This window comes from Cnephaeus nilssonii (genome assembly GCF_951640355.1).
Source record: "Cnephaeus nilssonii genome assembly, chromosome: 8".
Taxonomy (NCBI): domain Eukaryota; kingdom Metazoa; phylum Chordata; class Mammalia; order Chiroptera; family Vespertilionidae; genus Cnephaeus; species Cnephaeus nilssonii.
Genome location: NC_137079.1, coordinates 77,299,554 through 77,325,881, shown reverse-complemented (window position 1 = coordinate 77,325,881; position 26,328 = coordinate 77,299,554). Strand labels below are relative to the sequence as shown.

Here is a 26,328-nt window from a genome sequence, read left to right as displayed (position 1 = left end):
TTTCTACTTTGTTTCATTATATTTAAAATGTTTGCTAGGCTTTTGGTGAAGATTGCAGCATTGGTAAATACAGCACTCAGAACCTCCCACAACCACATCAAAATTACACTAAACTACAGGACAACCATCATTCAGAACTGCCTGAAATCTAGCTAAACAGAAGTCTTATAATCCTATATAATAAAAGCCTAATATGCAAATTGTCCCCTCAACAGGGAGTTTGACTGGGAGTTCAACCACTTGCTATGATGTGCGCTGACCACCAGGGGGCAGATGCTCAAAGCAGAAGCTGCCCCCTGGTGGTCAGCCAGAAGCTGGGCTCATGGCTGGCGAGCTCAGTGGCATGGGCGGCAGCCTCTCCCGCTGCCATGGCAGCTCTAAGCAGCGGCTAGAGCAGCAAGAGATCAGCCAGATAGCGGTGAGAGAGCCGGCAAGAGTGGTGGAAGAGCAGCGACAGCTGACAGCTGTGAGAGAACAGCGAGAGAGCAGCGAGAGTGGTGAGAGCAGTGAAAGAGTGGCGAGAGTGGCAAAAGAGCAGCAGACTAGCAGTGAGAGGCACCTGGCCCAGCTCGGGCCCCTCCCCAGCTGGCCACCTGCTGCTTCGCACACTGCTACAACCCCTAAGGGGTCCTGGATTGGGAGAGAATGCAGGTCAGGCTGAGGGACCTCCCCACATGCATGAATCCGTGCACCAGCCTCTAGTTATGGATATAAAGAAGAAGTCATGTTGAGACTGGTAGGAGGGGCAGAGATGCTGAATAGGCTGGGCCCACCCACACCTTTGGGAGATAAAAATCAACAGGATTATCTTAACTGCAGAGGTCCTTCTTGAGAATCCCAGTCCTATGCCAGATCCCCCAGCCCACGGTTCCATTGCCAGGAAGAAAAGTCCCTGTAACTTCTGCCTATAAAACCAGTGGAGATTGGCAGGGTGAACGGAGGCTGCTGAAGTCCCAAGCATTCCTGTTAAAGTTCCTATTCACAGACTTCCTCAGACACATTGGCTCTGAGCTCCAGCCCTGGAGCAGCAGCTCGAATACAGCACTCAGAACCTCCCACAACCAGGGAACTACCAGGAGGAACTGAATTGTCTGGAATTAGAGTACAAACTGGAGAGGCAGCTTTCGTCCAGACAGAAGTGCTGACAGAGTCCATTGTTCCTTTGCGGAGCTTTCCCTCACAAAACCTCCATGTGGGTAACAAATATAAGTCTCCAACAACCTAACACTGTTCCTTTGACTTTCTTGGTGATTACCCAGGATCATGTCCCACTCAACTTTTGGGTCAACCTAAGGATTTTCCAGTGACTTTTGCATTCAAATAACCAGTCTTGGCTCACACTGCCTGCTTTCCTAAAACCTCTCAAGCAGCATCTGGCCTTTATGTATGCCATACCTCTTGCTAAGTGGCCCCAGGCCCACCACTAATGGCAGCATTATTTGGTTCACAGTACAGCCTCTTCTGAGCACCTCCAAACCCAGCACAAGTAGCAGCCAATGGCAGATTACTTTGTAGCTCATGCCATGTGATCCTGGGCAGGGCACAGGTAGCATCTGATTTTGATCTGCACTTCTTTGGAGACACCAGAGCCAAAATACTTAGTGGGCAGCTTCAAATCATGCTGAAACACCATACAGCCGCTTGTATGAGCAATACACTCAAGGGGTGAATTCGGCTGGTACCTGTGATGCAGTGAAATGAGTTCTTCTCCCTGGGGTCAGCCCCTGCACAACAGATCCTCCACAGTGATCATGAACAGTACTTGCAACCGATAAGCTTGGAGGGGAAATCCCTCCCATTGACTTGCCAATAGCAATCAGGCCCAACTGCAACAGAAGGGTGCACACAGCCCACACCGGGGTGCACCTGGAGCATCCAGCTCTGGTGACTAGAGAGGCTGCACTACTGGTCCTACAGGATACCTACTACATTAAGCCATTCTATCAAGATGGGGAGACATAGCAGCTCTACCTAATACATAGAGTAAACACAGGGAGGCAACCAAAATGAGGACAAAGAAACATGTCCCAAATAAAAGAACATAGCAAAACTCCAGAAAAAAGAGCTAATAAAATTAAAACAAGAAATCTAGCAAGTGCAGCGTGCAAAACACTGGTTATAAAGCTGCTCAATGAACTTAGAATAGGGGTAAAGGAACTTAGTGTTAACTTCAACAAACAGGTAGGAAACAAAAATGAAGACAGAAGACATAAAAAGTAACTAGTCAGAAATGAATAATACACTAACTGAAGAGAAAAATTAATTACAGGGAATGTATTGTAGAGTAGAAGAAACAGATAATTGAATCAGCAATTTGGAATATAAGGAAGAAAAAAACAACCAATCAGAAGAGCAAAATCAAAAACGAATCTAACAATATGAGGATAGTATAAGGAGCCTCTGGGACAACTTCAAGCATATAAACATTTACATCATGGGGGTGCCAGAAGAAAAAGAGCGAAAGCAAGACATTGAAAACATATTTTAAAATTAATGACAGAAAACTTTCCAAACCTGGTGAAGCAAATAGGCATACAAGTCAAGGAAGCACAGAGTCACAAACAAGATGAACCCAAGGAGGCCCACCCCAATATATATCATAATTAAAATGAAAAAGGTTAAAGACAAAGAGATAATTTTGAAGGCAGCAAGAGATAAGCATTTAGTTACCTACAAGGAACTCCTTTAAGATTGTCAGCTGAATTATCAACAGATATTTTGCAGGCCAGAAGGGAATGGCAAGAAATATTCAAAGTGATGAAAAGCAAGGACTTACAACTGAGGTAACTCTACCCAGCAGAGCATCATTTAAAATCAAAGCACAGATAAGGAGCTTCCCAGACAAGAGTCCATCACCACCAAGTCAGTATTATAAGAAATATTAAAGGGTCTTCTTTAAGAAGAAGAATTAAAGATCAAATATATGAATAATAAGTTGGCAAGAAATATGTTTCTATCAACAATTACTTTTAAGGCAAATGGATTAAATGTTCTAATCAAAATACAGTAGCTCAATGAATAACAAAATAAGACCCTTACATATGCTGTGTACAAGGGTCTCACTTCAGATTGAAAGGCACCCAGAGATTAAAAGTAAAAGGATGGAAAAATATATTCCATGAAAATAGAAACAAAACAAAACAGAAAACTTTGGGCTGCAATACTTATAACAGACAAAATAGACTTTAAAAATAAGTTATAACAAGAGACAAGGAAGGATTCAGTAATTCCATTTCTGGACATTTACCTGAAGAAACACAAAACAATAAAAACGATACATACATGCATAAGCTTATTGCAGCATTATTTACAATAGCCAAGATATGGAAACAATCTAAGTGAACATCAATAGATGAATGGGTAAAGAAGAAGTGCAGCATATATAGAGAGTGGGGGAAATTAGGTTTATAGTTGTTCATATAGAAATTATACAATAATTAATAAATAATAATAAAATAATAACTTCTGTGTTTTACATACTCACAACTTTTATCCTAACCTGCACAATGGAGATGACTCAGCCATAAAAAAATATGAAGTCTTGCCATCTGAAACAACATGGATGGGCCTAGAGTGTATTGTGCTGAGGAAATAAGTCTTACAGAGCAAGACAAATGCCATAAGATTTCACTTATGTGTGAAATTTAAAAACAAAGTAAACAAACAAAGAGAACAGAAACAGACTCCTAGGTACAGAGAAAATATGATGGCTGCTAGATCAGAGGGATGTTGGGGGTGGGTGAATAAGGTGAAGGGAGTAAGAGGTACAAATTGATAGTTCCAGAATAGTCACAGGGATATAAAGTACAGCATGGGGAATATAGTTAGTAATATTGTTGTAACAATATATGGTATCAGGTGAGTATTAGATTTATTGGGTGATCACTTCATAAGTTATATAAATGTCTAATCACATGGGGTTATATAACTAACACTAATACAATCAACTGTAACTTAAAAATATAAAATGTTTGCTACTTTTTTTTGTCATTAGGTTCAATCAACTTATCCTCAATGCATTGGATAAGTGTGTTATTTTGAGAAAAAAGACAGTCAAGAATTTAATGATCTATATTATAGTTGAGCAAAGTAGAAGTGATAAAAGATTATAAAAATATATTTTTGACCCTTTCAAGTAAAGAAAATAATTTCTTGTAGCTTTTGTATTTAAAAAATAAAAATAAAAAGGAAAAGAAAACATTTTCTATGTTAATAGCTTCATACCAGGTGCCAGATGTTATGATATTTTACTCTAGCAATATATTCTATTTGGAGCAGCAACTGCAAATGGAGTCACATTTGGTTAAGTATGCGATAAACCATAATAATTTACCTATACCTATCTGCCTTTGCACAAACCAATCAGGTGAGTTGATGAGGTTATAATAATATCCCCCCCACCTTCCCCTTGAATCTTTCACATTTTTGTTTGTGGAATTATTCTTTACAATCCCAAGATTGTAATTTGGAAATATTTGATTTATTATCCCAGGGAGGAGGTCACATTTCAGAGGCTTCTACATGATCCTTTCTACCATAATGAGACTTATTCCATGGGTCAGAGTGCTCATGGGAGAATACTGCCAGTTGTTAACAGTTGTTAAGTATTTATTTTTTATTTTTTTAAACATATATATTTTCTTGATTTTTTACAGAGAAGAAGGGAGAGGGATAGAGAGTTAGAAACATCGATGAAAAGAAACATTGTTCAGCTGCCTCCTGCACGCCCCCTACTGGGGATGTGCCCGCAACCAAGGTACATGCCCTTGACTGGAATCGAACCTGGGACCCTTCAGTCCGCAGGCTGACGCTCTATCCACTGAGCCACACCGGTTAGGGCTAAGTATTTAAATTATATATAGTATACTAGTAGCCCGTTTGCACGAAGATTCGTGCAATAGACCTTCATTCACCTGGCTGCCTGCACCAGTTTTCTGCCGGCACCGGGGACCCAGGCCTTGGCTGTGGCCACCGCCTTCTGCCTTCTTTCAAGGTCGGGGCTTGGCCCCAGGCGGTGGCCTTGGGCTCGGCCGCACCCAACATCCCTGCTAAGGATCGCAGGAGCCGACCCCAGTGGTTTCCTGCGATCCGTGCAGGCTCCCTGCTGGTGCCCAAGGCCGGGAAAGCCTCGGGCGGCTTTCCCAGCCGTGGGCTCGGCTGCACCCAGCGTCCCTGCTATGGATGGTAGGAGCCGACCCCCTGGTCGTTGCCTGCGATCCATGCAGGCTTTCCCGGCCTTGGGCTCCGCCACACCCCAATGTCCCTGCAACGGTTTCCTGGTGGGCGTGGTTGGTGGGCGTGGCTTGGTTGGTGGGCGTGGCTTGGGCGTAGCGAAGGCGCGGTCAATTTGCATATTTGTCTATTACAAGGTAAGATACTAGAGGCCTGGTGCATGACATTTGTGCACTTGGGGTGGGGGCATCCCTCTGCCCAGACTGCACCCTTTCGCAATCTGGGAGCCCTCGGGGGATGTCCAACTGATAGCTTAGGCCCGCTCCTCTCCCTGTGGGGAGCAGACCTAAGCTGCAGTTGGACATCCTTAGCACTGACGTGGAGGCGGGCCACTGTGCTCGCCAGCCGTCAGCCCAGCTTATGGTTGAGTGTCACTCCCCCTGTGGGAGTAAACTGACCACCAAGGGGCAGCTCCAGTGTTGAACGTCTGCCCCCTGGTGGTCAGTGCTCATCATAGCGACAAGTTGTTCTGCCGTTTGGTTGATTTGCATATTACCCTTTTATTATATAGGATGGATATATATATATATATATATATATATATATATATATATATATATATATAGTGGGCCTGTGAACATACAGGATTACTGATCCATTCAAAACCCCCTGATTATCTGACCATCACTACATCCAATTTTGGATATCAGAACGCAGTGACATTTTTAGGTCTCAAGAAATTAGTCTCAATTCAGAGCCTTTGTCTAAAATGCCTGAAGGATCTCAGTATTTTCTTTTGCCCAATCCACAGTCATTCTAGTATAAGGTCACTGATCTCTTGGTGAAAGCATTACAACTATGCTTCTGCCATAGCTGAAGGGTTGTTCCTCAAGGGTCCACAGTTTCTACTTTTCTAAAGGGGCTCTTGATCTATGAACTGGCTCAGTTGAAAGGCCTTTACTCTCCATTATAAATACCCCAGGCATGTTTCCAGTGACCAGACTTGGTACTTTCCTGCTATATAGATCACGTAACCATTTACTAGGCTGTCCAACTATTTCGTTGTTGACAATACTGAGGCCATTTACTCATTTCCTGACATTTCTGTAGACAAAACATTCAAATACCAGTTTGTTTCTGTTTCCTATTAATTTTTGGTGCCCCTGATGTCTTTGTCCCCCACATATAGATCAGACTTCCAGGCCTTTTGCGGGCTTTGCAAAAAGCCCCTTGTGTTGGGATGGGGGCCATGAGACCACACCTAAAGGCCTGGCCTGGGGCCAGTGCTGATAACCCCCTCCAGGGGTTGTGTATTGTTGATGGTTTATGGCCTCTGTAAAATGTGAGTATTTAGGTAAACAGGTCTTGCAAGACCAGATAATTAAGGAAGGGGCAGTGACTAGACTATAGGCTAACAGAAATGTGTGTTAGGGATACTAATTAACTAGATACAGAGTTAGGTTGCTGGTCTCCCCCGCAAACATGTCTTATTTCCTTCATCAAAATCAGGAACTGATCTCTACTGTGGTATCTCTTACTGCAAGAGGACAGTGACTACAAAACTTTTTAAGCATGCTTTTATTTCTCCCTCATCTTCATGTATTAGTGAAGTGACTGTTCTCTCTGAGATTCTCGAAGACTATAGTTTTGAAATAGTTTGGTTATAGGTATCACATGTTAAAACCACTTTAATAATTCTATCTCCCTGAGCTTTTTTATTCATTTCTCTATATTATGGCAGATAAGTTGTCGCACCTCAACCTAATTAAACATATGCCACTATTAAACCCAAAATTTTGTCAGGCAATTAAGTCACTGTTAGAACTACTTGCAGTTATATGAGCTAACACATTAAATCCAGAGTCTACAAATTTGGCCTAATCCAAACGTTATATCTTCTCTTACTTGTTCCAAAACTTGTGTAATTTATCCTCTCGTAGGTTATCCCAGTTTCTATAAATGTAAATTAACTAAATCTTGTGCTTTTTTTTGGGGGGGGGCGGGGATGGAGATATAAGCAATTTGTACTTGTCCCACTGCACATCTGATATGTGGTAATGATTCCAGGTTTAGTGTTTAGTGTTTATAAGAAATAATTAGCACAGGCATTGAGGAGAATAGGCATCACTACAGTCAACTCCAGTGAAGGTTATTGGATGCTTGTAAAACAGGGAAAATCTGGTTTCCTCACATTGTAGGGCAGGATGATTCTCTTTTCATATACATAAAATGAACCTCCTATGTCAAGAAATATAGCCCTAACCGGTTCGGCTCAGTGGATAGAGCATCGGCCTGTGGACTGAAAGGTCCCAGGTTCAATTCCGGTCAAGGGCATGTACCTTGGTTGCGGGCACATCCCCAGTAGGGGGTGTGCAGGAGGCAGCTGATCAATGTTTCTCTCTCATCGATGTTTCTAACTCTCTATCCCTCTCCCTTCCTCTCTGTAAAAAAAATAAAAAAAATCAATAAAATATATATATTTTTAAAAAATGAAATATAGCTTTCTTCTTCATTTTGTAATTTATGTCACCTTACCTAGAATCAGTTGACATAACAAAAATATAATGTTAGCAAATGTTGGCGTGCAACTCCCACTGAATATTTGTGACACTTTTCCATGTTTTGTCTTCTATCACCACATATTTACCATAGAGACATCCATTGTCCTTCTCCAGGTGGCACCCCTCATCATTGCCTCCACGCAGGTCATGGGACAGAGGACCTATGGAAATATCTTCATAGAAGCACTCTGCAGACATTCCTCTCTTTGCTCCTAAGGTGGTGGCTGAAGCCTGGCTTGATACCCTTCTGATATGGAACCCAGAGAAATCTCCCTTTGCCCCATTCCATCGAAAAAGAGTTCATTTTAGAGCAAATTCCCACTTTCAACTTGTATATTCAACACATTCCCCTTCTTCCTGAAATGACTTTTTTTTCCCCTACTCTACAGGCTTCATATATGTGTCAATATATTTAGTTTTACAAACAGATGCCACATATGCATACTTTCTGCTTTATTTTTGACTTGTGCTTTCTCTTCTACTACATTTGTCTTTTGAACAATGAAACACTGTTTTCACCCTTATTGACAATGTGAACATGGCCAAGTAGCATAACCATTATTGAACCTCCATTTCTCCATAACATACTGCAAATAATATGTCTACCTCATTGGGCTTTTAGGTAGACTAAATAAATCAATTTAAAAGTACCAGGAGAGTCCTGGCCAGTGTTTCTCAGTGGGTTGAGCATCATCCTGTGCACCAAAAGTTTGCCATTTCGATTCCCAGTCAGGGCACATGCCCAGATTTCAGGTTTAATCCCCTGTTGGGGTGTGTGCAGGAGGCAACTGATGGATATTTCTCTTTCTCTCCCTCTCTTGTCCTCTCTTTCCAAAGAATCAATAAAAACATATAAAAATTTCCTCACATTTATAATTCTAATGAATATCTAACTTCTTTTAAAAATAAAAAAAAAGTACTAGGAGAGTACCTGGCACACAGTATGAACTATATGTTGTTGTCATTTTGTTGTTATTGGTACTATTGCGATAACAATTAGTATTACTTTCATGAATGTGGGTGGGGTGAATATATTTAGTAAATTACCAAGTCCAAAAATTCATATACCGAATATATAAGTGCATTTTTATACAGCTGATAATTATAGGGAAAAACAGTTGAACAATTATATTGTGAATTGACAAAAAAGAAAAAAACATTCAAGAAAATTTATACCAAATAAAACTTTGCAACTTAATTATCTACTGAATGTCTCAATTTTCCAATTTATTTTATCAATTAAGTTGTTACTCCAAATAATAATTGTACTTCCTACACTTGTCTCATAGCAAAGTATTTATTTAAATACTTTGATTTAAGAATATAAAAACAAAAGCATTACCAGAATTTAGCAAAGATAGTTATCTTTACAATGTTTCAGAAACCCATGTATTCCCCAATGATTACTAAACAATGCCATGTTATATCTAAAACTATTTTTTTAAAAAGTCACATGAAGACTACATTTGGTTATTAAATTTTGAATTAGGTAGAGTACATCATTTATACCACCCATGCATGTAATCATTCATTGATTTAATATGCACTGTAGGAAAGCCACCAATTGAAATAAAAGGCTGATATAAGAATGTGAAATTGCATAAAAGAAGATGAATGATAAGGAACTAACTATAACAGTATCTGCTTTGCCACACAGGGGCTTAACTCAAATAGAAAACTCTATAAGCAGAATTCAAATACCCTACATTATTGAAGGGTTATGTGACATATATTTTTAATTTAAAATATTCAGTTGTGAGAGAAACATACCATTTAAGAACACTGAAGTGCTCTAAAGTGCTTTTCAAATATGAGGAGTCTGTATATTTAAAACTGTATTGTTGAGTGTAACTGCTTTTCTACAATGATAATGTAATTTGAATTTCATAGATAGAGATTTATACTTTAATCCCTACCTCCCACCCCAAATCACATACATACTTACAAACTAATAGAATCACTGGAGAAATGGAAGTATAGCAACTTCTTTTCTCACAACAAATTTTGCAGTTAAAACTCAGCCTGATTCTCCATGGTTTTGGTAAAGATTTAGTACATTTTATTACTTTTGTATTGGAGGGCTCATATATGGAGCATTGAACTATCCATTAAAAATAGTTTGCAGCCCTGGCCAGTGTGGCTCAGTTTGTGGGGTGTCATCCTATGTACCAAAATGTTGCCTATTTGATTCCCGGGAAAGGCACATGACTGGGTTGCAGGCTTAATCCCCGGTAGGGGGTAGGCAGGAGGCATCTGATGGACATTTCACTCTCAAACCCATGTTTCTCTCTCTTCCTCTCCCTTTCTCTCTCTAAAAGTTAATTAAAAAAATATTTTTAAAAAGACTTTTCAAAGAAACAAGGTTAAGAAGAAGACAGGAAGAGGAGGTCTGTAGTGACCCAGAGAAGTGTAGATGAGGTCATTCTGAGAGCTTTAATAACAACTTGTTTGGAGAGAGGAACAATAGTAGGATTCATAGAAGGATTCCAAAGGGAAATGTAGTTTATACTGCCAAGAGTTTATAATGTGAAAGAAATAACAGATGAGGAGATATAAAGCCAGTTTTCTCATGAAACAATTGAGACCAGTAAGGCTATGATTTATGTTAAAATCACACAGCTAATGAGTGGCAGAGAAAGACCTAGAGCTCACTCTCTCACTCTAGAATCTGTGATCATTTTCTGCTTAAAGACCAGAGATTATCTGGTTGAGTAATGACAAATGCTATAGTTCATTGCATTGTATCTCCTACCAGGAGGCATTTACTTCAATATGGCATGAATCACAGGGTGAATTAAAAACAGTCAGCATCAGGACTAAGACCAGACAAGAAAACACAGAGTACATCCATCCAAAAAAACAGCGATAGATTTACTTGTTATGCAAGATAAGAAAATAAGCAAGAGATTTTATGTCTTCACAATACGTTGTAGTATATTTAGAAATTATACTAATATTTAACATACTAGAGGCCCGGTGCATGAAAATGCATGCACTCTAGGGAGGAGTCCCTCAGCCCAGCCTGCCCCATCTCACAGTTCGGGAGCCCTCAGGGGTGGGAGGCAACCCGGCGATCAGGGGAAGGCGACGCCCCATCACACCTCTGCTACTGCCACTGCCTGCAGCACAAGCCTTGGCCGGCCCTGGTTATCTGAGCCTCGGGCGGCCATGGGGGGCTGGAGGGTTGAGGGGACTGGGGGACTCTGGAGGCAGGTGCGCAGGGCTGAGGGGACTGGACACCACCATCTTGTGGCTCTGGATGCTGCCATCTTTGAGGGTGTGGAAGTCAATTAACATATTCCCTCCTTATTGGCTGTGGGTGTTGCCATCATTGTGGTGGTGTGAGGGTCAATTAGCATATCCCTTTCTTATTGGCCGTGGGTGCTGCCATATTTGCAATGGTGTGAGAGTTAATTAGCATATTCGCTCCTTATTGGCTGTGGGCGCTGCCATCTTTGTGATGGAGTGAGGGTCAATTAGCATATTCCCTCTTTATTAGATAGGATTGACATTTTACATCTGAGTTTCAGTTTTAACAAGAACCAAGGAAGCAGATGTTCTGTGATGTCTTTTTATTTTGTAGTTGTATGAAATTTGGGGCTTTCTTTGGAAAAATAAAACATCATTTGATGTTTTAACTTCTTAATGCACAATCTTTTGCATCTGTCTACCAGAATTTAGAAAATAGCATCTTGCCAGCTGCATTGTGTCAACTTTCAGGGAAATTCTACTTCTGCCTATACACACGGTTCTATTAATACCAGCAAGGTGCGAAGTAGAATATAGTCAAAAGGATCATTAAGCTATTTATATCTCAATTTGAAATAATAAGTTCATTATTACTTAGAATAAAGAGGAATATGTCAGGGAAGTAAGACTGCATTTCCTGTAGTGTCTTTTAAACATATGTGGAAGGTGTATTGGATTAAAAGTCTCATGACATCAGATAGACTTTCTGAAATATCATGACAAAAATTGCAAATAACTTTGAGAGTATTTAAGCATTTGGAGAAGTGAGCCAGCCACTAGTCATAACTACTCTTTATTGAGTAGTGTCAAGACCTAGCAGATATTACAGGAATGTAGCTTTTGATAACTGTATATTAGGAAGCCTACATTTACCTTAGAAGATAACTAACTACCTTTATGAATACATATTTGAAAAATAAATGCATTATAAAATTAATTAATTTATTTAAAAACAGTTAGTAATAAATACTAGATAGAAAACATTGTTATAAATAATGTAAGATAATTAAGTTGGTAAATGTCAAAGCTCTTCTATAAGATTTTTTTCAACTTCCAGGGGCTTAGTTTTCTTTTTCTTTTTTTTTTTTTACATGTGTATTTTTATTTATTTATTTATTTATTTATTTATTTATTTATTTATTTATTTAAATCTTTATTATTCAGATTATTACAATTGTTCCTCTTTTTTCCCCCCATAGCTCCCCTCCACCCAGTTCCCACCCCACCCTCTGCCCTTACCCCTCCCCACTGTCCTCATCCATAGGCGTACGATTTTTGCCCAGTCTCTTCCCGTACCCCCCACACCCCTTTCCCCATGAGAATTGTCAGTCCACTCCCTTTCTATGCCCTTGGTTCTATTATATTCACCAGTTTATTCTGTTCATCAGATTTTTTATTCACTTGATTTTTAGATTCACTTGTTGATAGATATGTATTTGTTGTTCATAATTTTTATCTTTACCTTTTTCTTCTTCTTCCTCTTCTTAAAGAATACCTTTCAGCATTTCATATAATACTGGTTTGGCAGTGATGAACTCCTTTAGCTTTTTCTTATCTGTGGAGCTCTTTGTCTGACCTTCAATTCTGAATGATAGCTTTGCTGGGTAGAGTAATCTTGGTTGTAGGTTCTTGCTATTCATCACTTTGAATATTTCTTGCCACTCCTGTCTGGCCTGCATAGTTTCTGTTGAGAAATCAGCTGACAATCATATGGGTGCTCCCTTGTAGGTAACTAACTGTTTTTCTCTTGCTACTTTTAATATTCTCTCTTTGTCTTTTGCTCTTGGCATTTTAATTATGATGTGTCTTGGTGTGGTCCTCTTTGGATTCCTCTTGTTTGGGGTTCTGTGCGCTTCCTGGACTTGTAAGTCTATTTCTTTCACCAGGTGGGGGAAGTTTTCAGTCATTATTTCTTCAAATAGGTTTTCAGTATCTTGCTCACTCTCTTCTTCTGGCACCCCTATAATTCTGATGTTGGTACACTTGAAGTTGTCCCAGAGGCTTCTTACACTATCTTCAAATTTTTGGACTCCTTTTCCTTTTAGCTTTTCCAGTTGAGTGATTTTTGCTTCTTTGTATTTCAAATCTTTGACTTGATTCTTGCATTCCTCTAGTTTGCTATTGGGTGTCTGTATAATATTTTTTATTTCAGTCAGTGTATGCTTAATTTCTAGTTGGTCCTTTTCCATATCCTCGAGGGTCTCTCTCATATCCTCAAAGGTTTCGCTAAATTTATCGGCCTTTTCTAGGAAATTCTTGAAAAACCTTATAACTGTGGTTTTGAACTCTATCTCCAGTCATTTGTTTTCCTCCATTTCTTTGGTTTTTGATCTGTTTCTTTCTCTCCCCATTTAAACTGCTTCCCTGAGTTGGTAGGGTAGCTTTGTGTGCTAGTTGTTCTATATGGGCCAGTGGTTTGGCCTCCCCAGTTACCTGAGTTTGGCAATCTTGCTGCACCCCTTTTTGGACTGTGTGTACAGCCTTGTTGTAGTTAAGTCTTGATTGCTGTTGGTATCAGTGGGAGGAGTTGACCTCCAGGCCAACTGGCTGTGAGGATCAGCTGTGTCTAAGCAGGGAGACAGCCTTATTCAACTAGACTTGCAAAATTGTAAAAATCCTCTGTGCTCAGCTTGGATGGGGCAGAGTTTCAGGGTGGAGCCTACAGCCTTGGCTTCCCGTCAGCCCAGCCTTATAAGGTTCCTGGGTCTCAATGTCCCTTGGTACTAGCTGCAAGCACCTCTGAGAGAAAGGCGCCCTGGAGTTTCGCCCACTGCCCAACAGTCTAGTCTCTCCCCCAATGAATCTGGATTCCCAGATTCTCGCCTGGAACTGGGGTTCAGTGCAGTCAGAACTGGGGTTCAGCACAGTCCGGAGCTTTTGTCTCCTTCCCGCTAGGGCAATCCAGTGGCACAGTCAACAGTCCGTCCTCTGCGCGCATTCACGCGCACGTCTCCGGAACTCTGCCTTTCTCCGCTCCCCTGAGTTTCCACCTTACAGCCCAGATTCCCCCAGTATGAGCCTGGGTCCCCAGGGTCTGGCCCGGAACTGGGGTTCAGTGCAGTCGGAACTGGGGTTCAGTGCAGTCCGGAGCTTTTATCTCCTTCCCGCTAGAGAACGCTGGCCAGACACTCAGCCACCCCGTCCTCTCCAGCTCTTTCCTCTCTGCACGCCCACGCCCGTGTCTCCATACCTCAGGCTTTTATGGCTCCTCTGATTTTCCTTGTGGTTTTCTCCTTCCTTCTAGTTGTAGAAATTCCAGTCAGTCAGCTTTCCTCTGGTCCTGGATGATGTCCGTTCTGTCTTTTAGATGTATTTTTGAAATTGTTGTGCGAGGCTGCAGTTTAGGTGTTTACCTATACTGCCATCTTGGTTTCTCTCTTAGTTTACTTTTTCATAGTACCCACTTCTGTTAGTTTTGTTGCCTTTAGATAAAACAAATTCTTTTACACAAAGCATGAAAAATCTTTGACTAATAACAAGAAAAATATTATATATTTTAACAAGTCAATAGGTTATTGGCCCAGAAACTCATTTTTTTCTGACTCTAATAAAATGTAAATAACAGAATGAAAAGCAAATTTATAGACATGCATAATACAATTGCATAACAGATCCTATATTAGTTGAATACTCTCTGTTATTTCCTTTTATTATTCTTTTACAGAATCCTAGATGTGAATATGCTTGGGAATAAAACATAATCCACCAACGCCAATTTTTACCAATGATTGATTTAGAGAAGGATATAGAGCTGTTTGCTGTGATACCCATGTTATCCTTGGAAGTGGAGTTCTTGGGGTGCTGCAAGGAAAATAATTTTCTGAGGCACCCATGGGAGGATAAGACTTCATGGAGAGTTGTATTGATGATGTAAAATTAAGGGGGTTCTTGTTTAAGGTCCTGTCTCTGTCTGTTCTGCCATGGAAAACCCCCAATCTCATCTTCAGCAAGGCCTGAATTAAGGCCACTGCCCAGAATTTCTGTTTCATATAAAGTACAATCCAGTCTAGTATCTGGCTAGCTTAGCTTGTGTTCCCAGCAGAAGTCCATTGCCTCTGTTGTCTGCACAGCTATGGGCCATGCTACTGCTTAAGGCCACATGGCTATGGACAGAGAACAGGAGAGAGCATGTGCGAGTGTGGGTCATGGAGCAAGCAAGAATAAATGGGAACAAGAGCATGAACAAGGAGGAGGGAACTCTTTGTCTAGAGACTTTAACTTTACAAAATTTGGAGTGTTCTGATAGGGGCCACCCTAGCCAATCCACTGTTCCCTAGACTAAAATAGCAGACAAACATCTTCCCTATGTCACCCCAACTTCAGTGAGCATGAGCCAATCTCTCCCTGTGACCCTTCACTCCAGTGATCTACAGGGAATGGACTGGTGGTTCCCTGAGGAGCATGATGTTGTAGCTTCCTGGGGAAACCATCCAGATGCACATGCTTATAATGTCTGCCCTCCCCTTTGCTCTCTTCTATTATTAATAAACTAGCTAATTATGGTAATAATACCTGGAGCTAAAGTATCCATAATGAAAAATAAGGCCACACGCTTTAGAATCAAAGTCAAATGGGGAAGACTGGAGCAAGTCTGCGTGTTTGAGTAACTGAAGAAAATCCTGGTCTACCTGCTTCCAGATATTTTAATAAATGCATAATACACTTTTTATGGTTTGATCTAGGCATAGTCTGAATAACATATCATATCTTATGTGTATGTTGGCAAGGGATCCAATTACAGTCAAGAGGCTCTAGTTTCCTTTGAACCAAAATAAAGACCAAACACCAACTTAAATGAGCTCATAAACTACTACAGACATCCCCTTTCCCCCCCCCCCCTCTAATCCCCTACACTACACTCCTGCTCCACCCACAGTTCTTCACCACACTATTGTCTGTGTCCATGGGTTATGCATATATACATATAAGTTCTTTGGTTAATCACTCCTGCACCTTCCCCACCCCACCTTCCCTCTGAGATTCATTAGTCTGCTCCATGCCTCTAGATCTATTTTGTTTGTCATTTTATTTTGTTCATTAGATTCCACATATAAATGAGATCATGTGATACTTGTCTTTCTCTGCCTGGCTTATTTTGCTTAGCATAATACTGCCCAGGTCCCTCCATGTTGTCTCAAAGGGTGAGAGATCCTTGTTTTTTACTTCTGCATAGTATTCCATTGTGTAAATGTACCACCTCTTTTTTATTCACTCATCTACTGTTGGGCACTTGGGTTGTTTCCAGATCTTAGCTATTGTAAATAATGCTGCTATTGTATGTGCCCTGACTGGAGACTGAACCTGCAACTTTGGCTTATCAGTGCTAGGTCCTAACCAACTGAACTAACCAGCCAGGGCCTACCCCTGTACTTATTAAAAAGAAAAAGAGGGAGAATAAGAATTAGGTAAGCTATTTCTTAAAATGAAAAATGTACTCCAAATATTTTTTTGAATTATGGTAAATTATTATTAACCATAAGTGAAATTATGAATATGCATTTCTTATACAAATAATTATCTTTTTTCTTATGAAAGTGTAGAAGTTTCCTCCATGCCCACGAATATAAGACCCTGTTCTTTACATATTTATATAGATCAGTAGACCTCAAGTTTTGACTTCACAATACCTTTATACTTTTAAAAGTCATTGAAGACTTCAATTAGGTTTGTTTGTTATATTTATTACTAGAGGCCGGTGCACAAAATTCATGCACTGGGGGTGGGGTGTCCCTCAGCCCAGCCTACACCCTCTCCAATCTGGGACCCCTTGAGAGATGTCCGACTGCCGGTTCAGGCCTAAACTGGCAGTCGGACATCCCTCTCACAATCCGGGACTGCTGGATCCCAACCACTAGCCTGGCTGTCTGCCTGATTACCCCTAACCACTTCTGTCTGCCAGCCTGATCACCTCCTAACCACTCCCCTGCCAGCCTGATTGACGTCTAACTGCTCCCCTGCCAGCCCGATTGCCCCCAACTGCCCTCCCTTGCTGGCCCGGTCGCTCCCAACTGCCCTCCCCTAAGGGCCCAGTCACCCCTAACTTCCCTCCCCTTCAGGCCTGGTCCTCCCTAACTGCCCTCCCCTGCAAGCCTGGCTGCCCCCAACTGCCCTTCCCTTCCAGCCCAGTCACCCCTAACTGCTCTCTCCTGCCAGCCCTGTTGCCCCTAACTGCCCTCTCCTGCCAGCATAGTCGCCCCCAACTGCCCTCCCCTGCAGGCCTGGGTCCCCCCCAACTGCCCTTCTCTGTAGGCCTGGTCACCCCCAACTGCCCTCCTCTGCCAGCCTGGTCTCCCCTAACTGCCCTCACCTGCCGGCCTGGTCCCCTCCATCTGCCATCCCTCCCCTGCAGGCCCTTTTACCCCCAATTGCCCTCCCCTGCCAGCCTGGTTGCCCCCAACTGCCCTCCCCTGCTGGCCTGATTATCCACAACTGCCCTCCTCTGCCAGCCATCTTGTGGCAGCCATCTTGTGACCACATGGGGTGGCCATCTTGTGCAAGGGTGTGATGGTCAATTTGCATATTACCTCTTTATTATATAGGATATCTGGCTTAATGGAGGAAAACCACTTTTTAATATCTACTTCTTCAATAATACTGTCTAGATATAATGTTTTGGTAGTTGTATACAATGAGAACCTATTCTCAAACAGGAATAGTTGAAAAAGGCTTTTCATACAATTGTGGATATTCTATTCCAAAACTCAACAAGCAGTATTTTCTAAAAATAAAAATATTGTTGCAATGTGAAATCTGAAACCATGTGAACTTATTGAACTTTTTTACATTCAAATCCATTTGTTTGTCTTACCCACTGATAGGGTATTTTACCCAGGCATGTATTTGTAACATTATGTGTTGCTCATTTGGAAACTATTTACTCACTTTCCAGGTATTTTTAGTTTTGACACTTCCTATTATAGATCATAAAAACAAGTTTTATATTAAAATTCATGAGAGATATCTTTAAGTATTAAGAAGTTATAAAACTAGTGATATCAGATAAAGCTTTTTCAAAATTCTGATTCACTTGAAAGCTTGAATTTTATCATGAGTTAAAAATGTACTGAGCTGTTTTCCTTAAAATGCAAGAAGAATCAATTATATTATTTAAAAATAAATTCTGCTAAGTTGCCAAATCTGACCCAGGCTCACATTCCTTGGGGTGTAGAATTTAAGAATTCAGTGACCACTAGTGCAGTTTTGTGTCATTGTTATTATATGTAATCAGTTATCACCAGTCATATCCACCACTATTTTGCATCATCACTGGAAATTTCAATACAGGTAACAAAAGCAATTAGTGTATTAGTATGAACGTGCTTTTGGTCTTATGGACCCACTGAAGTAGGTCTTACTCCCACAGAAGTCAACAAACTGCCCTTAGAAAATTGCTGTAAAGCACGCTATAAATGCATTAATATATATTGTTGCATTTATATTATTGCTTAATAGCCTTATTCAAAATAGCAATTTAGAATATTAAATTTAATTACTAAAAATGGTTAATTAAATGCTGGCCCTTGATAGCATTTTCTAGAGGATAGAAAAACTTCTTTAAGAATAAGAGAAATTAAAAGACTTGTTTCAAAATATTTTATTCTATTACATTTCTAGAACAATACATTTCTAGAACGATAAATTATTTCATGGTTAAACTTTTAATTTACCTGAGACTCAGTCTACCAAACAACAAATTCCAACTTTCAATTTCAATCCTATTATATATGTTCAATTGTATGCTTTAAAACACAACAAATGTTTTATTTCTTTGCTTCTTTCTTCTAAGAAAATAGAACAATGTAAAATATACATTTATAAAATGGAATGTCAGCAAAAATGATACATACTTTAGACATAACCAAAATTAGTTTACATAACTTCAGTATTACTTTACTGCAAAACAAAAGCCTTAACATATGTCATAGATATTGATATGCTAAATATAGAAATATTTAAAGTCTTCTCCATTGCTTCTCTGAAGCTGAGAATTCTAGCATGCACAGTGCATTCTTTAGTATAATTAAAAAGGATGGCTTGATTATCAATAAGAATTTGATTATCAATTTTAGAATACAATTCTGTAGTCATATTATGTAATTAGTTATCAATGAAAAAATACTTGGAAAATGTGCATTAAGTTTCAGATTCTAATTAATGTTGTTTATTGATTTTAAACTTTATGCACATATAAAAGCTTTTATGGATTTGCTTTTAAAAAGAAAATGATTCTCGAAAGTGATTTAGAGGAATATTTGCAAGTAAAATTCTTTTATTTATTTTTATCTATAATAGAACCAATTAAAGTGGTATTTTCTGTTAAATATTCATAAGTGGTGCATCTCTGAATGATATTGAGAAATAGGCAAATGACAGGCTGATCTTATACAACTATGCAATTAGTATAATTTACTCTTACTTCTTTATAATTTCAATTAGACCTCAAATTATTTGATGAGAAATTTATTTGTTCTTTTATATAGAAATGAAATAAAAATAATACAAGTGTTTTATATGGAATTATAAAATATAACAGTAGTCAGTTCAATGCACATGTAATTTTAAATGCTACTAGGAAGTAAGAAAATAGTAATCCAGCATATTCTTTTTACTACTTTTACTTTTCAATCTAGATATTGCTATACCCTGAGAAGATCTATATATTCTCTGGAACAGGTGGGGATCCAGAACCTGGTGATACTAAATTATAAGAAATTAACAATAATCACATTTTATTATTATCTTTTTTAGATATTAATATTATTGTCAAACTTTGATCTAATTGCCATTATTAATTTTTTCAACTCCTTTCCTATATTAATTACTAATACACAGAAAGAAAATGTATATCTACATTTTTTCATTTGAATGTCAATTATATAAACCTTGATATCAAATCTGTGATTAATTTATCTTATTTTTTTATTTTTATGAATGAGGAGTGGGGTGTATGAGGAAATATAAAGACTTTGGTCAATGGAATTTGTTTTATGTGTTAATTTTATTTTTTTAATTTTTTCAGCTTTATTAAAGAAAGTATAATCTATACTAATAAAAGGGTAACATGCTAATTAGACCGGGTTGACTGGCCATCTTCTGGACGTCCAACTCCCTTCTGGGCAAAACCATGGTGGTAGGGGCTGAGGCAGAGGCAGTTAGGGGTGATCAGGCCAGCAAGGGAGAGCAATGGGGGCGACCAGGCCAGCAGGGGAGGGCAGTTGGGAGCATTAGGCAGGCAGGCAGGTGAGTAGTTAGGAGCCAGTGGTCCTGGATTGCAAGAGGATGTCCTACTGCTGGTTTAGGACCGATACCACAGGGATCGGGCCTAAACTGTCAGTCAGACATTCCCTGAGGGGTCCCGGACTAGAGAGGGTGCAGGCTGCACTGAGGGACACTCCCCACCACCCCCAGTGCAAGAATTTTGTGCACCGGGCCTCTAGTTGAAGAATACAATTTTTTATATATTTAAGGCATATAACAGTGTTTTTTTTTTATTGTTTCTGGAACATGTACTTAATGCTAGGTTTTGGAATGAATTGGAGGAGGAGATGATGGAGAATTGTTATTCAACTGAACAAAGTTTCAGTTATGCAAAATGAATAAATTCTAGAATTCTTATTTTGTGCCTATATGTAAGAACTCTGCTTTCTATACTTAGATGTTTATTAAGGAAGTTGATTTCATTTTAAATATCTTACCACAAAATAAATTAAATGGGACTGAAAATGTCCTTGATTTTAGAGACATGGCAATGAACTAAAGCATTTATGTGAATGAGGCTTTCTTAAAAAGTGGTAGAGTGAGGAGATCTGTTGCATTCAGGCAGGTATAAATATTATATGCTCTTACTCATTTGTGGAATATAATGAACAACATAATCTGATGAACAAAAATAGAACCAGAGACATTGAAGCATGGAACAAACTGTCCAACCTATGAGGAAAGGCATGGGATAGGGTGGGGCAAGTAAGAGATCAACCAAAGGATTTGTATGCATGCATATGAGCATAACCAATGGACACAGACAGTAGGGGGAGGTGAGGACATGTGCTGGGGGTGGGAGCAGCCTGGGAGAAGTCAATAGGGGAAAAAGGAGACTTATGTAATACTTTAAACAATAAAGAATTTAAATTAAAAAAAAGTGGTAGAGTGTAAGTCATTTCTAAGTGGATTGATGAATGAATGGAGGGTGATAAAACAGAAAAGCACTCAAGAAGAGTCCAATGAAAAGAAGAGTTTACATCCAAGAGTTCAATATAGGCAATAGACCATTAAAAAATGCTACCTTAATTTCTAATCCTATATAATAAATGCCCAGGGACTGAAACGGTGGAAAGACCAGAACCACCAGGCCCCTCACCTGGGCTGACCCCGCCCCTCAGAAAGTGGTTAGAGGTGATAAGGCAGGCAAGCAGAGTGGTTAGGGGCAATCAGGCAGGCAGGCTGAGTGGTTAGGGGAGATGAGGCAGGCAGGCAAGTGGTTAGGGGTGATGAGGCAGGCAGGCAGAACCCTGGATTGATCGCCTCAAAGAGGGACACCCAGGCCGCCCCCCACAGCCTGCCTAAGGGATGCTTGGCGGCTGCTACGGGTGGATGCTGCAGGATGGGGCTGGTGACACGGTGCCTGCACACTGGCCCAGGCCCCGGGTTCACTGCCTCCACCCAAGGCTTCTGCAGGGCTGGACTGCCACTTCTCCTGCTATGATGCCTGGGCAGATCCCGGACCCTTCCATGACTGCGGGCTCTCTTCCACAGCTCGACCCCCGGGCCAGACTCCCCAGCTCAGTCCTGACTGCAGAGGAGCTGAAATACGCTGACATCCACAACACTGGGGCCATGATCACCCCCCTTTGCACTTTCTGGAGGTGAAACTGGTCAAGAGGCCTCAACCTGTGAAAAGTGAGCTAGAGGAGGAAGAGGAGCGGAGGAAAGGTGCCGGGAAAAGAACAAAGTGGTGGCAGCCCAATGCTGGAAGAAGAAGAAGGAGCGGACAGAGTTTCTGCAGCGGGAATCTGAATGGCTGGAGCTCATGAATGCGGAGCTGAAAACCCAGATGGAGGAGCTGAAGCAGGAGTGGCTGCAGCTCATCCTGTTGCTCAACTGGTATTGCACCACCTGCATCGTCAAGACTGACAGCGTTAAGACTCCTGACTCAGAAGGCAACCCAGTGCTGGAGCCGCTGGAGAAGAAGTGACCACGGGCTGGGAGGAGGAAGAGGAAGAGGAGAAGATGAGCAGAGGGAGGAAGGGGAGGGTGCCAGAGGGCTCTTCCTTGCTGCATAAAAAACTCTTCAGTGAGGCTCAGCACAGCCAGCATCGGCCCGACTTTTTTGTGAAACTCAGATCAGCCACACCAGGGGAAGAAACCCAGGCTGATGAAGCCCAGGACAAAGCACTAAGACCAAAGCAATCCTTAGGGGGGCCTGTTCTGCCTGGGGCCAGGCTTGCAGGAGGCAGGACAGAGGCTCTGGGCTGGAGAGATGTTCAACTGGGCAGCTATGGGTACTTCTCTGGCCTCTCCGCCAGGGCATCCACCCAAAGGACCTCTGAACAGCCAGGAAAAGCCATGGGTTGTAACCAAAATTGGGCTGAGTATGGAACTCAGAGTGAAACATCAGTCTGCCTGCCCCAGCCCTGACCCTGACCCTGACCCTGACCCTGATACAAGGCTGGAGAAGGGCACAGTGTCAGGCCCTGCTGTACCCACCCACCGTGGTCCAGCTCAGTCCTGCCCGGAGTGGCAGCCGGGGCACACCCTCGCCGGCCCTGCTGGAGGTGCTGTGGGCATGAGGCACAAGCGTCCTTCCAAAGCACATACTCACTGAATGTTTACAGACTGGCTGTCCTGGCAGGGCTTTCAACTGCACATGTTTTTTATACTTTCTTTTGTTTAAATATTTTTTACAAAAATGATTTTATACAATCTATACTAATAAAATGCTAACTAGACCAGACTTATTCCAGACATTCTTCCTGACAAATGTGGGGGCATGGCCGACCTGCAAACTGCCCCCAGCCCCCCACCCTGATTGAGGGCGTGGCCAACCTGCAAACCACCCCAGGCCCCTCACGGAAGCCAGCTCAGCCCCCAGTGGGGACCCCCACCCCGATCGGGGGCATGGCCAGCCTGTCAAATGCCCCAGGCCCCTTTCCCAGGCTGGTCCCACCCCTCAGCAGGAACCTCCACCCCAATTGGGGGTGTGGCCAACCTGCAAACCCCATGGCCCCTACTCCAGCAGCCCTGTCCCCTAGCAGGCTCTCCTAACCTCAATCCAGGACCCCCTTCAGGGCAGGCCAGCTAGCCGCCACCTGTGCACCAGGCCTCTATCCTATATAATAAAAGGGTAATATGCAAATTGGCCCTAACAGCAGTATGACCAGAACAACCGCTGGACCAGTCACTGTGAGGCACACTGACCACCTCTTGGTATCTTTCCCCAGCCAGCAGGCTCTGATCACCTGATGTCTACCCACTGTGCCGGACAACTGGGGAAGATGACCCTGATCACAGGCCAGGTCTAGGGACTGTGCTTGCGCTGGGCCTCTAGTCAATATATAAATGGATTTCTATAATCACTCGATGTGGTACAGTATAAACATGCTATGGTTTGTTTGTTACGAACAGATATTCAGCAGTTATGGCCATTGCATGTAACTTCTAAGTACTGTAGTCTCTGGCAGCGCTGCACACATGGCAAGCAGTGGCAGCAGTGGGGGCGGGGCCAGCTGCCAGCAGCCGCAGGAAGGAAAGCCCTATAGGTCCTGATGTCAGGCCAGGCCTAGAAACCATACGTGAGGGGTCCTGGATTGCGAGAGGGTGCAGGCCGGGCTAAGGGCCCTCCCTCCCCCGAGTGCATGAATTTTCGTGCACTGGGCCTCTAGTATTAAATAAAAATATTAATAGTTTTCAAACATTAAACAGGTGTTGCAGAGCACATACAGGAAGTCCTGAAACAGAAACTTTTGGAAGTTGGCAACTCAGAGCAGGACCTTTGACTTGTCAGGTTCAACCTACATTTTTTCCCCCTGCCAGTATATGCACTTAACTAATAGATTTAGCAATCCACATTAAAGAAGTCAATGTAATGCCACTGTACCATTATAAATATAGTTTATAATATCAATAGGGGATCCTAGCGAGAATCAGTATCCTGATATTTTGTCAATTTTCATAAAATGCTAAGTGATTCTCAGAATCACTTAGCATTTTATGAAAATTGACAAAATATCAGGATACTGAAATGATCCATTATTGTAAGTAACTCTGGGAACTTAACTAGGTTTTATTTAGAATTTTTATTTTAATCACTTATTTATTGATTATATTTCTAAAATATGGAGTTTTAGGTGGCACTTCCAAAGCTGGTACATACATTTATGCAAATGTGAATACGTATGTATATACCTGCATACACACTTTTGAAATATCTCTTAGGAGTAACAGTATTTTCTACTATTTCTTTATTTGTGAGGTATATGATAGGTATTACTTTTAAAAATAAATTTGGAATTTACCTAAATTGTTACCTTCTGTTAAAACCTTTTATTTGATGAGTTGTGTTTCAATGTATAGATATACCACAGTTTCTTCATTCATTCATTAGAAAACATTTAGTATTTTGCAAATATGGATAATACTGCTATAAATATTTGTGTAAAGGATTTTATTGTGAAAATGACATTTGATTTCTCTAGGGTGAGTATTTAGAAGTACTATTGATCAAAAAATCATTAAAATATATTTTATTGATTACAGAGATGAAGGGAGAGGGAGGGAGGGATAGAAACATCAATTATAAGGAAGAATCATTTATCAGCTGCCTCCTATGCACCCCCTACTTGGGACCAAGCTTACAACCCAGGCACGTGCCCTGACCAGGAATGGAACGGTGACCTCCTGGTTCATAGGTCAATGCTCAACCACTGAGTCACACTGGCCAGGCAGACATCAACTTTTTAAAAATAATTTGTGGACAAATTTTATTTTTAGTAAGTTCCTTGAAGTCAAATGTGGAAAATTTTCTTTTGGTATTGAATTTTACTTCAACTTTACTAAGATTTATCCTACTATTTTCTTTTTAAAATATAAGTTAGAAAATAATATTAAGGATAAAAACAACAGTGAGATCATCATAATAATGTATACTAATGGAAGCAGAGCTTTAAAAATACATATTCTATTTTATGACATGATTAGACATGGAAGGGCTGACCAAGAGGGTCAGGACACAGGGCAAGGAGATCGGGTCTGAGACAGACTGTTGGGACAAATTAATCTGGGCTAGCTGTCACACTTTACACATACAAACTGATCATTTAATTTGATTGGATTTTATTAACTCTAAGAAAGTCTAACCAAGTATAGTATATGGAGGCTATAAAACCTGCTAAATGTGGTCTATCTAGGAAAATACAGGGCACAGGGAAAATGCAATAAAATGGGGAGGAGCTGGAGCCATGGCAGAACAGTGACAAAGGCTGGGCGAACAGTTGCTGCCTCTCAGCAGTTAGTAGACACCTTGTCGCCAGGCTAGATTTCAAGAACAAGACTGAAATTTCTGAGCATTGGGCAATGTTCAGAGTTATGAGGGGCTCCAATCTCAGAATTACATACTGTTAATATGATGCATTGACTTAGGTATATGACAGGAATTTAGTAGCATAACTGAAACTAAAGTTGGGGAAATGAACAGAGTTAAAAACCTATCCATATTATCTAAGTTGAACTAAAATGATAATTTTCTATTTACAGAGAAAATAAAAACTTCTCAGAAGCATAATTTGTATTTGATTAGTCTTCCTGGTCCACTGGGGACTTTAATGAGATTTACCTAGGGGTAAGTGGAGTTTATAAAGAATTCTGATAGCATAGACTCCAGACTAACTGTTCTTACTCATATTTCTGGGGTAAAAACCTGTTCGACATTTAATACTTTTGGTTCTGGTAGAAAACTTAGTGTATGGTGAGTGTGAATGAAATGGTGTCTTGCAAACAGAAGGTTAGGAACAATCTTCTACAACTCTGTACATTCTTCCATCTTCCACCTGTAGAAAAACTTAATATGGAGCTTTCATTTATTGCATTGCACAAAGAGAAGTTACAGTAAGCAAAACTAGATATAAAGATTATATAAAAAGATGTAAAATATTCTAGTCTATCCATTAATATGATGTATGAAAACTATAAATTCTGATTTAGTCATTTTAAAAAATGTGATAAAAGTGGCTATCAGAAGTTAGGGACCTAGTTTCTCTCTTGGTTAAGAGAATTCATGGAAGCTTCTTAAGGGAGAAAAAACAAGTAACAACTTGGATCAATGGATCAATGGTGTGTCTCTTTACACTTACTT

General features: G+C 40.7%; 1 pseudogene across 1 annotated transcript; it reads left to right on the top strand.

Annotated features, from left to right (window-relative positions):
• The first annotated feature begins 21,680 nt into the window (after window positions 1–21,680).
• Window positions 21,681–22,173, top strand: LOC307104133 (jun dimerization protein 2-like; annotated as a pseudogene). The gene has a single exon. The product of its transcript is annotated as a jun dimerization protein 2-like (transcript).
• The last annotated feature ends 4,155 nt before the right edge of the window (window positions 22,174–26,328 follow it).